The following is a 14,110-nucleotide window of genomic DNA, read 5'->3' on the forward strand; positions in this document are numbered from 1 at the left end:
GCCCACCCCATAGTCTCCCCCCCCCCCTTCCGCCAGTCCAAAAAAGAAAGGGTAGGGTAGGGTCCTGTAGTGAGCCATCTGGAGCAGAAGAGGTGCAGTGTGGTGGGAACGGAGCGCCCCTGTTAATTCGGCGGCGTGGCCCGGGCCATTGTGGCAGCGGCCGGGACCGGTTCCGCGCCGCAGAGGCGAGAGTAGAGGCCGCGCCGCTCGCCGCCTGACGATGCCGCGGGCAGAGCCTACCGCAACGCGCTGCGGGTTGCGCGCCAAGACGCGCGCCTTCCGTCTTGGCGACGACGGCGACGCCCGCGGCGCCGCGGCGCGGCCGGAGTGCGCATCGCGCTGCGCATCCACTCCTCGGCGGCCCCCGCGGGGCGCCGCCTCCTCCGCCTCCGCCACCGCCGCCGCCGCCGCCGCCGCCGGCAGTCCGGCGCGGCGCCGCCCGACGCCTTCTCGCACGCAAGGAGGCGCTGGTCGTCGCCTTGCCTCGGCGCAGGGAACTCCGCTCTCCAGGTAAGCCCCTCCGCCTCCCAGGCTGCTACTCGGTGGACTCCAGTCGGAGACGCTCGCCACGCCGCCGTAGCCGCCGCAGGGTAAGAGTAATCGGCGTCGCCGGCGTGTTTGCTCGCGCGAAAAGGACCCGGCGTCCCGGGCGGCGGCCGGCACCTCGCTCGAACGAGCCGGCGACGCAGCCGACGGAGCTCGGCGCGCCGATCGATACGGCCGCTAAGGACGCGGCCGGTCACGTGGCACCGCCATGGTGCGCGCGGCGCGCAGCGGGCGTTATGTCGCTGCGTGACCAATCGCAGCCGCCGTCACTTTGTTTACGCTAATACCGCGACCGTAAACAACAATGCTGCCGCCCCCTCGTCAGCCTCCCCCCAAAACCACCCCCATCCCCCCCCCCCTCGTTCCCTGGCTATAGCCAGCCGTCAACCCCTCCTGTCGCTCAGCCTTATGGGGGCACGCGCGATAAACATTAACACTGCTTTCTGGAAACGTTTCATTCTTTATTAAGCATGTCCACTAAATGTGCCGATCGTATTTCCCTTCCTTTTCCTTTTTTTTCCGCCTGAAAAAACAATAAAAGCTGCATTGCTCGCATTCCGGCTGGGTATGAAGTGGTGATCGGAACAAGTTGAAAAATTATTTAGGCTGCCTGTGATTTCTGGCAAGGGCCCGTCCAACTGCTTTGTACGGAAGCTGGCCCCTACCAATTTGTAATAGATCTTGACGAAATTTTCTATTTCGTTTCTTACGATGGTTAGCAAAGTAGAAGTTGGAATAGTAGTACTTCCCTGGAAAATGCATGCCATTTCATAACCATTTTTTTAAAGATATATCCGTCATTTGACTGTTCATTGTTCATTTATTTTACACAATCATGATTTCGGGTCTGTAACAAGTTTCAAATGCAAGTTGAAATGTAAAAATATGTTTAACCTGTCTGTAACATTTCGACATGCTCTCGAAAATGTCTACAGAGACGAAATAATAGTATAAAATAAATAAACAACTGACAGTCAAATGGCGGAAACTGCTCCCAAGAAATTCTGTTTGACTTGCAGTGCTATTCGAAGAAATGATCAGAACAAATTATTTGTCCTGCGCTGTGATTATAGAACTGAGTAATATTTGTGAACATAGCACAGCAGAGTTAATACCTGATTTGGGGGAGGAACGCTAACTCATAATCACTTCGTGCCTTTTCATTACGCTAATGTGGATAGAGTCGATAATTTACCGTAACCCATCGTACGTTAATGACACAAATTCAGCATTTTACGTTCTCTTATGTTTCCCATGTTGTTATACTTATCCTGTATATGAAAATGTAACAACTTAAAACTTTCATTAGACGAAGTGCGGATCGCAGTATCACCACCAAGCGGCATTTTAAACGACAAAAAAAAAAAAAAAAAAAAAAAAAAAAAAAAAAAAAAAAAAAAAAACCTTTTCCTTCCATTTCTCCATCTGATGTATAATTTAAATATGTGAAATATATTATTTTAAAATTGAAAATAGCAATTTGATGAGCACTTACAATCTCCAATAATAAAAATTAAAAACAGCAATAAAGTAATAATTTCATAACGTTTGTAGCAGATACCTACTGCGCATGTTGAGCATCAAATTATTATTTTTTTGTGTTGCAAATTATTTACAGCCATTAGTCAAGCTACTTTACTTATTTGAGCTTCCAATTATTTCAAAACCATTGGTTGTATCATCCGCATGCTGTTAGAACCGTTTTCATAAAATAATGCAGTACCGACAGTGAGTTTAGCAACTTATACTTTTCTAAGTTCTGTCTCTAGTACGACATTAGAGACGGTTCCAGCCGGTAAGTGAAAAAGATAACATCATATAAGTGATATGCAAATCCACTGTATTAAATCAGAAAACAGAAGTAATATGTGCACAAAACAAACGCAGTTTATAATCCAGCAGCAACTGAAAGTCAGTTTTGAATAAACATAGGACATCATTAGGAAGACGCCCATGTGTCACACAAATCTTCTAGTAACAGGGTTACCTTCCGTATCTCGGATCATTTCACAGTATCCATGTGTACGCTTAACGTTTTACCTAAGTTTACAGTCCAGCGAAATCGTTCATTCCGTCATAGTGTAGCTAATACACCTCTGTAGTTAAAAAAGGAAAATACCTTAGACTTTGTTAATGATGATATTGATGATGGGATAGTGATTCGTCGGAACCAAAATCTGTTTTTTTATTTGTGAGAGAGTGGCATCAAGTCTCGTTTCTTGGTACTTCCTCGCCCACGATGATCTCCGTTTTCGGAATTTAAACAAAGCCAGTGCAAATAGTAGCCTAATTTACCCAACTTTGCATGCATCTACTGTTGCGTACAGATCAAATTGGTTGCCCCTCACACACTATTTGCGTCTCATTAATCTTTTTTTATTTTGCTTTATTTATTTATTTTTCCATGGTACGTTCTGCCTAAATCAAAAATTGTAGTTTTGTTAGTGCAGTAAATTACATACCCTTCTGTGCTCCCCTTTTTGGAACAATTTTTTCTATAGTTTCTTCCGTTTATTCTTACTGTTAAACACTCCATAAAAAATTACCTTAGGAACTACATTCAGAAATCTCGTCCATGATCTCAAGGCTTCTTATCGCGTTGTTAGAAGTGTCTATTTAATTACATCTTTGTGTACTGTCGTAGGTATGGTTCCTGTGTCTTGACTGCAGTAATGCGTGCTTTTCTCGCTCCATACATGTTCTTTCGATCGTCGATCTCTTTTTAAAATCTAATATACTTAAGTTGTAAAGTCAATGTCATCAGGTGGAACTTGGTCACGCTAAACAAATATTGCCTCACCCTTTTATTTATTAAGTAACCCAAAATTTATATTTAACGTACGTATTATCTATAGTTACATTTACATGTACAACATTATTTATGTCTGTGTGTACTAGAAATCACAGTCAGGAGCTACGATCAATATCAATTACTTTTCTGACGTTCCAATACCAAATAAATTAATTTTAATGGTTCATCTATTCTGGCTAACAAACTATGGCTATACATGCCTCTCCTTTACGCCTAAAACAGGGGTAGCAAACTTTCCCACCTATCGCCCACTTTTTTGTCTCTATTAGCAGTAAAATTTTGCAATTACCCACCAATTTCACACAAATGGTGATTCATAAGGCAGGGAACAAATTTTCCTTTACGTATGTAATTAATACCAAATTTTATGAAAACCAAACAAGAACGTTTCTAAAATCCTTACCTCCTACAGCCCCTCGTGAAAGCTGTAACACACTCTAGTAGACTGTAGGGACCTGGTTGACCAGCGGTGGTCTAAAACGTAAATCATATTAGCATGATAAATGCATGTCTAAGTGCCGAACTCTATTACCGAATCTTAACTGAAATACCGTTGACTCTTAAAATATACAATGAGACTATATAACAACAGATTAGAAAGTAAAAAAACCGATAAGGTAAATAATTTCCTGCGTGTACTTACATTTCTGATCTCAAGGGACACTGTAGTAGAAACAGCGAGATTCTGTTCGTATCTTCAAGTTTTTTTAAGTCGGAATGAATGATAGAAAATGCTGCAAGCATATGCACCAGAGTTGTAATACATCGCATTTTAGTAACTTTTATTTAATTAATTGAAGCCAGAAGCCAGTGTTCCTCACTAAAGTCCCCCCCCCCCACCCCCCCCGCCAAGCGTCATGAAGAGTACCTGTTTTCCTTACTGCTTGCCGTCAGAAACCACACATTTCTCGTTGAAAATTTCAGCATTTAATGGCAGAGGGGGCGGGATTGCCATATTCCTGATCATACGGAGTTTCTAGGCCGGATCTATTTCCTTCATTCTGATGCATGAAGAAAGCTCTCATGTACTTGTAATGTCACGACGATGTTTTCACAGAGGATACGAATCAGTTGGCATGTCAAATTAACAACCATTTCGGTCAGGCACAGTTGAGGTATAGTAACTACCAGGTTTTGTGACATTAAAGGCTTCTTGCTAAATTTTTCTTTTCTTTTTTTAATTCAGATGCATCTGATAAATAAAATATGTCTTGATTTTCTGAGTGCTTTATCCTATGTATTTTTCATTTATAAGTGAAAGATAAATACAAGTTGTCAGAAGTCTTAGCTGTGTTATAATATTCCTTTAATTATTTTCATGACGCTGACCAAAAATAAGGTGACATAAACGTCTCATGTGATTCCAGACACCAATGGATACATGAACCAAAGCGGTAGCTACTGATCATTACAGCATCACTTGTTTATATACATCGCCGCTTTGATTTTGTGCCTTTAGAAGGAATGTTAATGCAGATTAAATAATATAAAAGTGAAGTTTCTAACTAATGAAAATTACAAAAGACTGTAATCGACGACAGAAACAGTCAGTCATATCCACCCAAATCTTTAACGTACAAGGACATGATTTTATTCCATGTCTGCCCTCGCAGATTCCCTTGTTTTTTTCATGTGACGTAATATTGCTCATTATAATCAAAGAATTTAAAATGACGAATCCATGGCTGTGTCCAGCTTACTACAACCACTTCTTATTAATGTGAAATTCTCTCATATGCAAATCACAGCTCAGTTTTTCTTGTTTTTCCACAAGTGTTTCGAGCGCTTTCTATACTATTTTTAGTGGGTTTTTGCTAATTATTTTGTTTCACATAATACTATCTGCTATTCTGTGCTGCTAGTTTTACTTTGCCATACATTACACAGTTCGTAACAGTTTCTTACACTGTAGTCACTTTCTTTCCAATTTTTCCTTGAAAAGGTGCAGGAACGATCATCAGAACTATTTCGGTGGTCACAAAAGCATATCTGAAAAGTATCCACTGCTATGAATTTTAACCAAGACCATAATCTGCTAAATAAATTTTTGCTGCAGATTCAATGGTAACAAAAGTCGAAATAACTGCAGACGCACACTAGTAATTAATCTCGAGAAAGTTAGCATGTTTTATGGTCGAACTACAATAATTAAGAAATGTTTAATATTTTCACATCGTTTTTTTCTTTGAAAACTAAAATCAAATATTACTGTCTTGCATGTGAGTTATAAGAACCATTTTACTACATACGTAAGTTTGATCAACCAGGGCAACTGACATTTTTGTTGTTTACTTCCAGCCCGGATGAAATTTTAAACCTCAAGGCTTAAAAAAGACCTTTTTTATATGAGCAATACAAATCAGAAGTTCCTAGTTAATAGCCAGCGATGTTAAATAGTGCTTCATGAATTCGATAATAGTAGTGCGGTGCAACAGAGATCCATGTGATACCATTTTTAAACAGCTTATGATTTTTAAGTTCCAAGTAGTAAGTAAGACTATCGTTCTGTTCCTTCTTCTTGTTATTGTTTTTCACATATTCCCTTCCTCTCCGATTCTACGCGGAACCTACTGATTCCTTACCTCCTTACCTTATCACTAACCGTTCCATTCCAGACGAGAAGAAGAGACAGGATGATCTGTTAAGACATCGCGGATTAACTTCCATGGTACTAGAGTGACCGTAGAGTGTAGGAACTGTAGAGGGACACAGAGCACAGAGAACGGAATACATCCAGCAATAACTCAACGCTTGGGGTGAGGAACGGAATTCGTGGCTGGCTGCATCAAACTATCAGAAGACTGTTGACACAAAAAAAGTGGCAAGAAAGCTGGCCGTATCGAAATAAGATCATAACTACGTTTTCATTACTAATTTTCTGAAGACAGACTTTGGAATTTGGATGTGGTATTTCATGGAATAGAAATTTCACAAAAAGAAGCTCTTTTGATCTAAGCAGATATAATACGATACCATTCAGATTTCAGCGATGTGTGTGGAACGTCGGCGTTCAAGACCATAAGAAACTCCGTAAGAAGTTGTTAGTTGCTTTCCGCAAATTATTTCAAATGCTTCAGGAGAATCTGTTGAATATATTGAAACACAAGAGTTTCATGGTGTAGTATAATTTCTCTCTATCCTTTTTGTCACAGAGACCGTATTGTTGTTCAGCACTTTACTTTCAGTGTTATCGACCCAACGTTTCTTCATCCCTGCATTCCCTGTATCTTACATTTCCAAGACTCAGTGCTGGCTACCAGTACCATACTACCAAAGGATGAGCCTAAATTTTCAGATACGAATGGCAGGTCATCAGCCGTATTTTGTATGCTTCCCGTCTAATGTATTCGCTCAAACGGTAATCCATTGATATGACTGATTATAATCTGCAACTACCAAAATATAATATCGAATAGTTTAATTACTTTAACATCAAAGAAAATACTTTAAAAAATTCCATTTTCACAAATAGACAAAATGGCCATCCTTTCCGACATGAATGGTCGAAGTGATTACCTAGCCATAGATTCAAACATGAGGAATAAGAAATACTTTTAGCAAAGAACTAAATATACTTTATTTTAATAAGAAACTAACTGTATTTTAATTTTCGCAAATAAAAGTCAAACGGTGGTCCTCAACTCCTGTACAAAGTACGTAGGTACAAAGGGAGCGCAACTGGCACTAAATTCATTGCTATTGGGGCCATGAATCTGAAAACTTTTCTCCACAGTACATGTACTCTCTGTCTTCACCGTTTTCGTCAAAGAGAGCTCTTCTAGGGCTGGGTTTCCTACTATTTGCACTCTTCTATTTACTGCCTCACTTCCCTACTGCTGTTCACCGTCTTTCCTTCTTTTCACTTTCATTTTTTTTTCTTTCTTTACCTGCTGCTTCTAGGTCACTGTTATAAGGACTTTCTACAAGTACGGCTACAGGACCCTTCTTTTGATCACTGCTTCTACTTGTCCCTCCTCCTTCTCTCTTCCCCCTCCCCCCCCCCCCCTACAAACACACAGATAAAGTGGCCAGAAACCACGGTAGCACCACCAAGTAAGCACTTTGCCCGCACTGACACCTTTACACAAAAACTGTGTACCCTCTTATAGCACCGCTGAACTTTTAGTAACTGATGTAGGATTATGGAGTCGAGATATGACACTTCCAATACAATTTCATTAGGAAGACGTAAGTCACATTCTCTCCCTACAATAAATATAAAAACCGACCACTTGCCTTAGAGGAGGATAATAAAATCCACAAAAATTATAACTCCTGTGCCCTCCAGGTAGAATGAGTTGAAGCATTTCCCCCGCCATGCTAGTACCTTATAGCCCCAAGGCCCCAATGGCCAGTTTTCTCGCCATGGTCACTTCGCCTGTCTGCCCTCTACCGATATAGAATTTTCCAATAAAAATTTTCTATGCAAATGGAATGATATGATCGTACAGCATTATTGGCCGGAGACACCATTAGGGTTGTTCTGCAGCCTCATGCAAGTCTCTCTATGTCATTTCGGCTACCTGTTCGTTGATGAAGATGACGTGAAACGATGACAACACAAATATCCAGTCCCAGAGCGAAGAAATTATGAAAATTTCTGACCTGCTAAGGTATCAATCTCGGGACCCCGCTATCTAAATGCAGGAACTGTAACCACTAGACCACAAGCTGAGTATTGTAAGTAGATGATGCTTACTGACTGCTTGGCAGAAACGCCTGATGTACCTCTAGAAGACTGTTTCCGACATTTTCTCAGATTCAGAAACGTTAGAGAATTTCAGAGGGGTAAGGTCGTCTTTCAGGACTCCGCCATTCAGACTGACCACTCACGGGATGATTTCTCTAGTATTGGCAAAAGTGTTGGAAACAGGCGCTGGCTGTAGCACCTTTACCCTGTATAGCTCCCTCTAGTACCATTCAAGTTATTCCCTCATGTCTTAACAGATGTCCTATCATCCTGTCCCTTCGTCTTACCAGTGTTTTCCATATATTCCTTTGCCTTCCGATTCTGCACAGAAACTCCTCATTCCTTACCAGTCCAGTTCAAAGTTCGTCTGTAGCACCACAACTCAAACGCCTCTATTCTCTTCGCATTCCACGTCTCACTGCCATACACTGCTGGGCTCCAGTCATCCATTCTTAGAAATGTCTTCCTCAAATTAAGGTCTGAGTTCGATACTAGTAGACTTCTCTTGGACAGGAATGCCGGTTTTGCCAGTGCTAGTCTGCTTTCGACATCCTTCTTGCTCCGTCCGTCCTAGGTAGCACAGTTCTTTAACTTCATTTACTTCGTGATCAGCAGTTATGATGTTAAGTTTCTCACTATTCTCCTTTCTGCTACATCTCATTACTTTCACCTTCTTCGATTTACTCTCGATCCACATTCTGTTCTCATTACACTGTTCATTCCATTCAATAGATCATGTAATCCTTCACTATCACTGAGGATAGCAATGTCATCAGCGACTCTTAACGCTGATATCCTTTCACCCTGAATGTTAACTCTATTTTTGAAGCTTTCTTTTATTTCCGTCATTGCTTTATCGACGTTGAGATTGAAGAGCAGGGGCGAAAAACTACATCCCTGTCTTACACCCTTTTCAATACGTGGGCTTCGTTCTTGGTCTAGCACGATTACTCTTGGTTCTTGTGCACATTGTTTATTACCCGTCTTTTCCTACAGCTTACCCCTGTTTCTCTCATACTTTCGAACATGCTTCACCATTTTACACTGTCAAACGCTTTTCCATGTCGATAACTCTCATGAACGTGTCTTGATTTTTCCTTAGTGTTGCTTCCATTGCTCAGATCTGCCTCTATGTCGCCTTTACCTTTCCTAAAAACAAACTGATCGTCATCTAAAATATACTCAATTTTCTTTTCCATTCTTCTGTATATTAATCTTGTAAGCACTTGGATGCATGAGCTCTTATGCTGATTGTGCGATAATTCTACCACTTATCGGCTTTTGCAATCTTGGGAATTGTGTGGATGATCTTGTTCCGAAAGCACGACGGTATATCGTCAGTCTCATACATTACAAAGCTCTTCTAAATTCTGATCCTAACAATGTATCCCACATCACTTTCCTATCGACTCCTGTTTCTTCTTCTGTCACATTAGATAAGTCCTCCCCGTCACAGAGGCCTTCGACGTATTCTTTCGACCTGTCTGTTCTCTATCTCTCTCTCCCTCTTCTGCGTTTGTTGAAATAAAAGTGTTACTGCAACGTTTACTGGTAGACTTTAAGGAGGGCCATAAGCACACAAAGCAATGTCTACGTCTGGTCTCAGAGGCGTGTCTCGCCTTCCATTCGAGCCTTGATCTTCTTCTGCAATGTTTATCCGCAATCTCCCCCCCCCCCCCCTCCCCCAGTACTTCCTTCGATAACCAAACTTGTGATTCTTTGCTGACTCAGGATATGTCCTATCAAACGATACCTTCTTTGAATTATATTGTGCCATACATCACTTTTATGCCCAGTTCTGTTCAATACCTCTTCCTTAGTGATCATGTGGCACCATATATCAAAAGCTTCTCTCTTCTTGTCTGAATTGTTTATCAACTATGGTTCACTTCCGTACTAAACTACACTCTAGACACATACCTTTGAAAAGTTTCCTAACATTTAAAGTTGTATTCGATCTTCGTAAATTTATCTTTTCAGAAAGGCTTTACTTGGTGCTGCCAGTCCGCATTTTGTATCCGCTCTACTTCGACAGTAATCAGTTTTTTTTCCCCTGCCCAAACAGCCAAACCCATTGCTTCCAGTGTCTCATTTTCTAATGTAATGACCTCAGAACCATTTAATTTAATTCGACTATATTCCATTGCTCTCGTCTTACTCTTGTCGATTGTATTTGGTTTCGGATCGCAGTCCAAACACGGTGTCTGTCATCGTCTGTATTATTTATTACCGTTTCCATGATTGTAATTTCGACTTTAAATCATTATCAAATGGCAGAGTTCTGTAACTAGTTGAAGTCAACATTAATAAAATAAGTAAAATGGATGCGTGCCTGTGTGGCTCATGTCACCATTCGTTACACACACCGTTTGCGTGTAACACATGGCATTAAATTCTTGAAACTAGATACTTAGCTGTTTAGCAGGAGTTTGTTCATAATTTTAAGATTCACATATTTTAGGACTACCTTATTTTTTAAAGATTTCATAATTTAACATTCACGTATTTTGGAACTACCTTATTTTTTAAAAGACGACTTATTTAATCTAATGCATTCAGTCAGTTTCAGAGTTCACTCTTAATCCTCTGGTATTAAAGTGTTTATCCTATTTTATTTAAATTTACCCTCGAAAATTGTCTGTTTCATTATATGACAGTCCATGAGTTGTGATTTTAGTATTTCTGGGCCTCCGTAAACATGTGCTATACAACCAGAATACTGGAGTGCACTGGGAATTCCGTCGATTACTTTGAATGGAAATTCTCGGCTTTTATTGCTGTTCATCTAATAACCTCTTTTGAAGTCACTGTCCATGCCATTCAAAGGTTCTTCCAAGTCTTTTTCCAATTCTGACATAATGATCATCTCCATCAACTTTATCTCCGTTTCCAAATAGATTTCCTTCACAGCTAGCTGCCATTTATTTCTGTTTCACATATGCCAGCCATTTTCCTCTTTAATTTGTTATTGTACCATTAACTGCAGTTGTTTGGAGGTATCTTCTCACATGTTCGTGTCTCTTTAGGTTAGGTCTTGTTACTTGTTAAACTCTTCTGAGTAACTCCGTTTCATTTACCTGTGTACGACATTTTCGTGAATTTCCAGATATCACTCTCTACCTCAGTTTCAGTATGGCTATTGTCTGGCAGCATTTTATACCAGGTAGAACAATTTATGTTAAAACAACTAAGGGATTTAGACAAAGGTGCAGTTTATCATCAACACATTTTAATTTATACATCAACTTTTTATTTAAAGAATGGACAACATAAATACCTCTGATGGGAAAAAATGTTTTATTGACGCTCTCTTGTTTTCCGAAGATATTTTTCTCATAGATGAAATCAAATATGAGCTCCGGGAGTTGCTGCAGAAATTCTCTGTTTCTGCAAGAGAACTGGATTCCAAGATCTCTAGTGCCTAGTTGGGTTGTGACATCTCTTATTTTCGAAGCAATGCTAAGGAGAGCAAATTAAATACCATCTACATCCCAAAGGGCACCTCCCGAATAATGTAGTATGATACTGTGGACGAAACATAGTTTTTGCACACACATAGATCACAAATAATTCATGTAATGTGCAGTATTCGGTAGGGAGACGTTTTCTATAACCTAGCAAAGTGCTGCCTATTTTTAAAACTTCTGTAACATGACCTACTAGGTTGAATAGGCCTCTAGTCGAATTTATACCCTCAGCTGTACAACCTAATGTCGGTAATTGTGATAAGCTCATATCGAAATGTTTTTTCGACGTGAGTTCACTTTGTTTCTTTACAACTGTTTCAGACATTCTTCAACATGTATGTTACTGTTCTCATTTTGTGACCCACTGCAAGACACCTTGCTTGCGGTAAACTGACTTTAGTTAATCCCTACTGCGTACTATTTTGTGACATTTTTTATTTTCAAAGCACTGTTGTTGGGAGCAAATTAAATACCACCTACATTCCAAAGAGCATCTCCGAAGTAATCTAGCATAATATTGTGGAAGAAACATAGTGCTTACACACGTACATATTGCTATCGATGTTTGTACAGTAAATGAAATATTAACTGTAGCCGGCCGGAGTGGCCGTGCAGTTCTAGGCGCTACAGTCTGGAACCGAGCGACCGCTGCGGTCGCAGGTTCGAATCCTGCCTCGGGTATGGATGTGCGTGATGTCCTTAGGTTAGTTAGGTTTAATTAGTTCTAAGTTCTAGGCGACTGATGACCTCAGAAGTTAAGTCGCATAGTGCTCAGAGCCATTTGAACCATTTTTTATTGACTGTACAAACATCGATAGCGAGACGTTTTCTATAACCTAGCAAAGTGCTACATATTTTTCAGATTTCTGTAGTGTGATATATTAGACTGAATAGACCTACAGGTTGATTTTACTTCCTTCAGTTACACAACATATTGTCGATGGTTGTGATCAGGTCGTATCGAAATGTTTCATCGAGGTAAATTCACTATACGTTTCTCTGCAGACTGTTTCAGTCATACTCAAACATGCACACTGCTGTTCTCGTTTCAGTTCCGACAGCATGACATGCTGCATGCGATAAACAGATTTTAGTTTACTTAACAAACGTATGCTTTCTTAGCAATTATTTCACAATACAACACTGTTAATTACAGTACATGGACTGTTTTCAGTAATATTGTTCTCTTCTGTATTTTCGAACATGGTTTCCGGCGTTACGATGTAATCAGAGGTAAAGTACAGCCACAAAATAGTAACTCAAGAGGTAATGTAATTTCGGACGGTTGACTTTTTGCATTACATTTAATGTCGTTCTCTCTCTCTCTCTGTAACTATGATGCAACAGCTCGGAGTTCATTGTCACGTCCAGGTGACCTAAAGATATTAGATATGTATAAAACTTGAGACATGGTTCCCAGATCAAGATCTAGACGAATAGACAAATTTTAATGCCCTGTCGACGTAGAGGTCGTTACACACGTAATACTAGCTCAACTGGATGAAAACTGTGGGTGAAATAAGCGGCTCTTTTTCGAATAATCAATACTTCCGCTTATAGCGATTTATGTAAACCACGGAAAGTTCAGTCAGCATTTCCAAAAGTTGTTTCGAGTCGTTCTGGCCCACGAATCAAGTCAGTTGTCTTACCACTGTGCCACCTCGCTCGTTCGCTTCGGATTAAACTTCACTTTTTACAGACAAAATATCAAATTCCTCAATTATTTAAGTATTTTTTATTGCTAACAGCCTTGCACCAAGCTGGGTGTAGCCACAAAATTCCCACATGCTTGCTTTTAATGCACTCCACCCTTCACCAAGTGTATTATCTACAGATGCCCAAAACTAGGCAAAACCAGTTATTGCCACATGTGTAGTGAAAGAGTCACTGTAATGAAAATAATTTCAGATTTCAATACTGTCAACTAATTCCATGACCACGTCTCGTGCAAGCTTCAACTACTTCCACTTCAATTAATCGGCGGCACTGAGGTTGAATAGCTTGGCAAGACAGGAAGTAGCGCCATCTAGTCCAGTCTAGCATAAATGATGTATAACAAAAAGATGGTTACGGACATCCTGAAATGCTAAAAGTCACATCTCACGTACTGTCAACTAATGAAACAAACCACTTTCAAAAATAAATTTAGGTAAAATGTACATTGCATGTAGATACTTAAATAAAAGCTGAAACTGAAGGGAAGAATATGCTAGACAGTCCAAAGTGAAGACAGATATGTATAACGTCATCGACACCATTAGCCACTTAGGTTCACTGTTTACATGTAACTTTTTTTATTCGTTATGGTTTTCAGCTATGAACGTCGCTGTTTCTTACGAATGTTCTCTGTTGTATTACCTGCCCACCTTTCTTCAGCTGTTGTCTTGGTCTTTTCTTATCTCTTGTAATCTAGAAAAGTGCTTCCTTGGTCCATCAGCCACTTATTCGCTCGTGAAAACCACCGCTTTCCACCATCACTACTTTCATTGCAACCTTAACTACGTCGCCCACGACATGTTATTGCTTGATCCAGCTATTTGGTTGCATGTCTCTCCAAATAATTTCCAACAAGCGTCTATTCCACGTCTAACAACC

At 40.3% G+C, this 14,110-nt stretch overlaps 1 long non-coding RNA gene across 2 annotated transcripts in view; it reads left to right on the forward strand.

Annotated features, from left to right (window-relative positions):
- The first annotated feature begins 407 nt into the window (after nucleotides 1-407).
- LOC126456700 (uncharacterized) overlaps nucleotides 408-14,110 on the forward strand; it is a 447,971-nt gene continuing 434,268 nt past the window's right edge. For both annotated transcript variants that reach the window (XR_007585378.1, XR_007585379.1), the window contains exon 1: nucleotides 408-510. This is a non-coding gene — a long non-coding RNA (uncharacterized LOC126456700). The remainder of the gene's footprint in view (nucleotides 511-14,110) is intronic.

This window comes from Schistocerca serialis, chromosome 2, assembly GCF_023864345.2.
Source record: "Schistocerca serialis cubense isolate TAMUIC-IGC-003099 chromosome 2, iqSchSeri2.2, whole genome shotgun sequence".
Taxonomy (NCBI): domain Eukaryota; kingdom Metazoa; phylum Arthropoda; class Insecta; order Orthoptera; family Acrididae; genus Schistocerca; species Schistocerca serialis.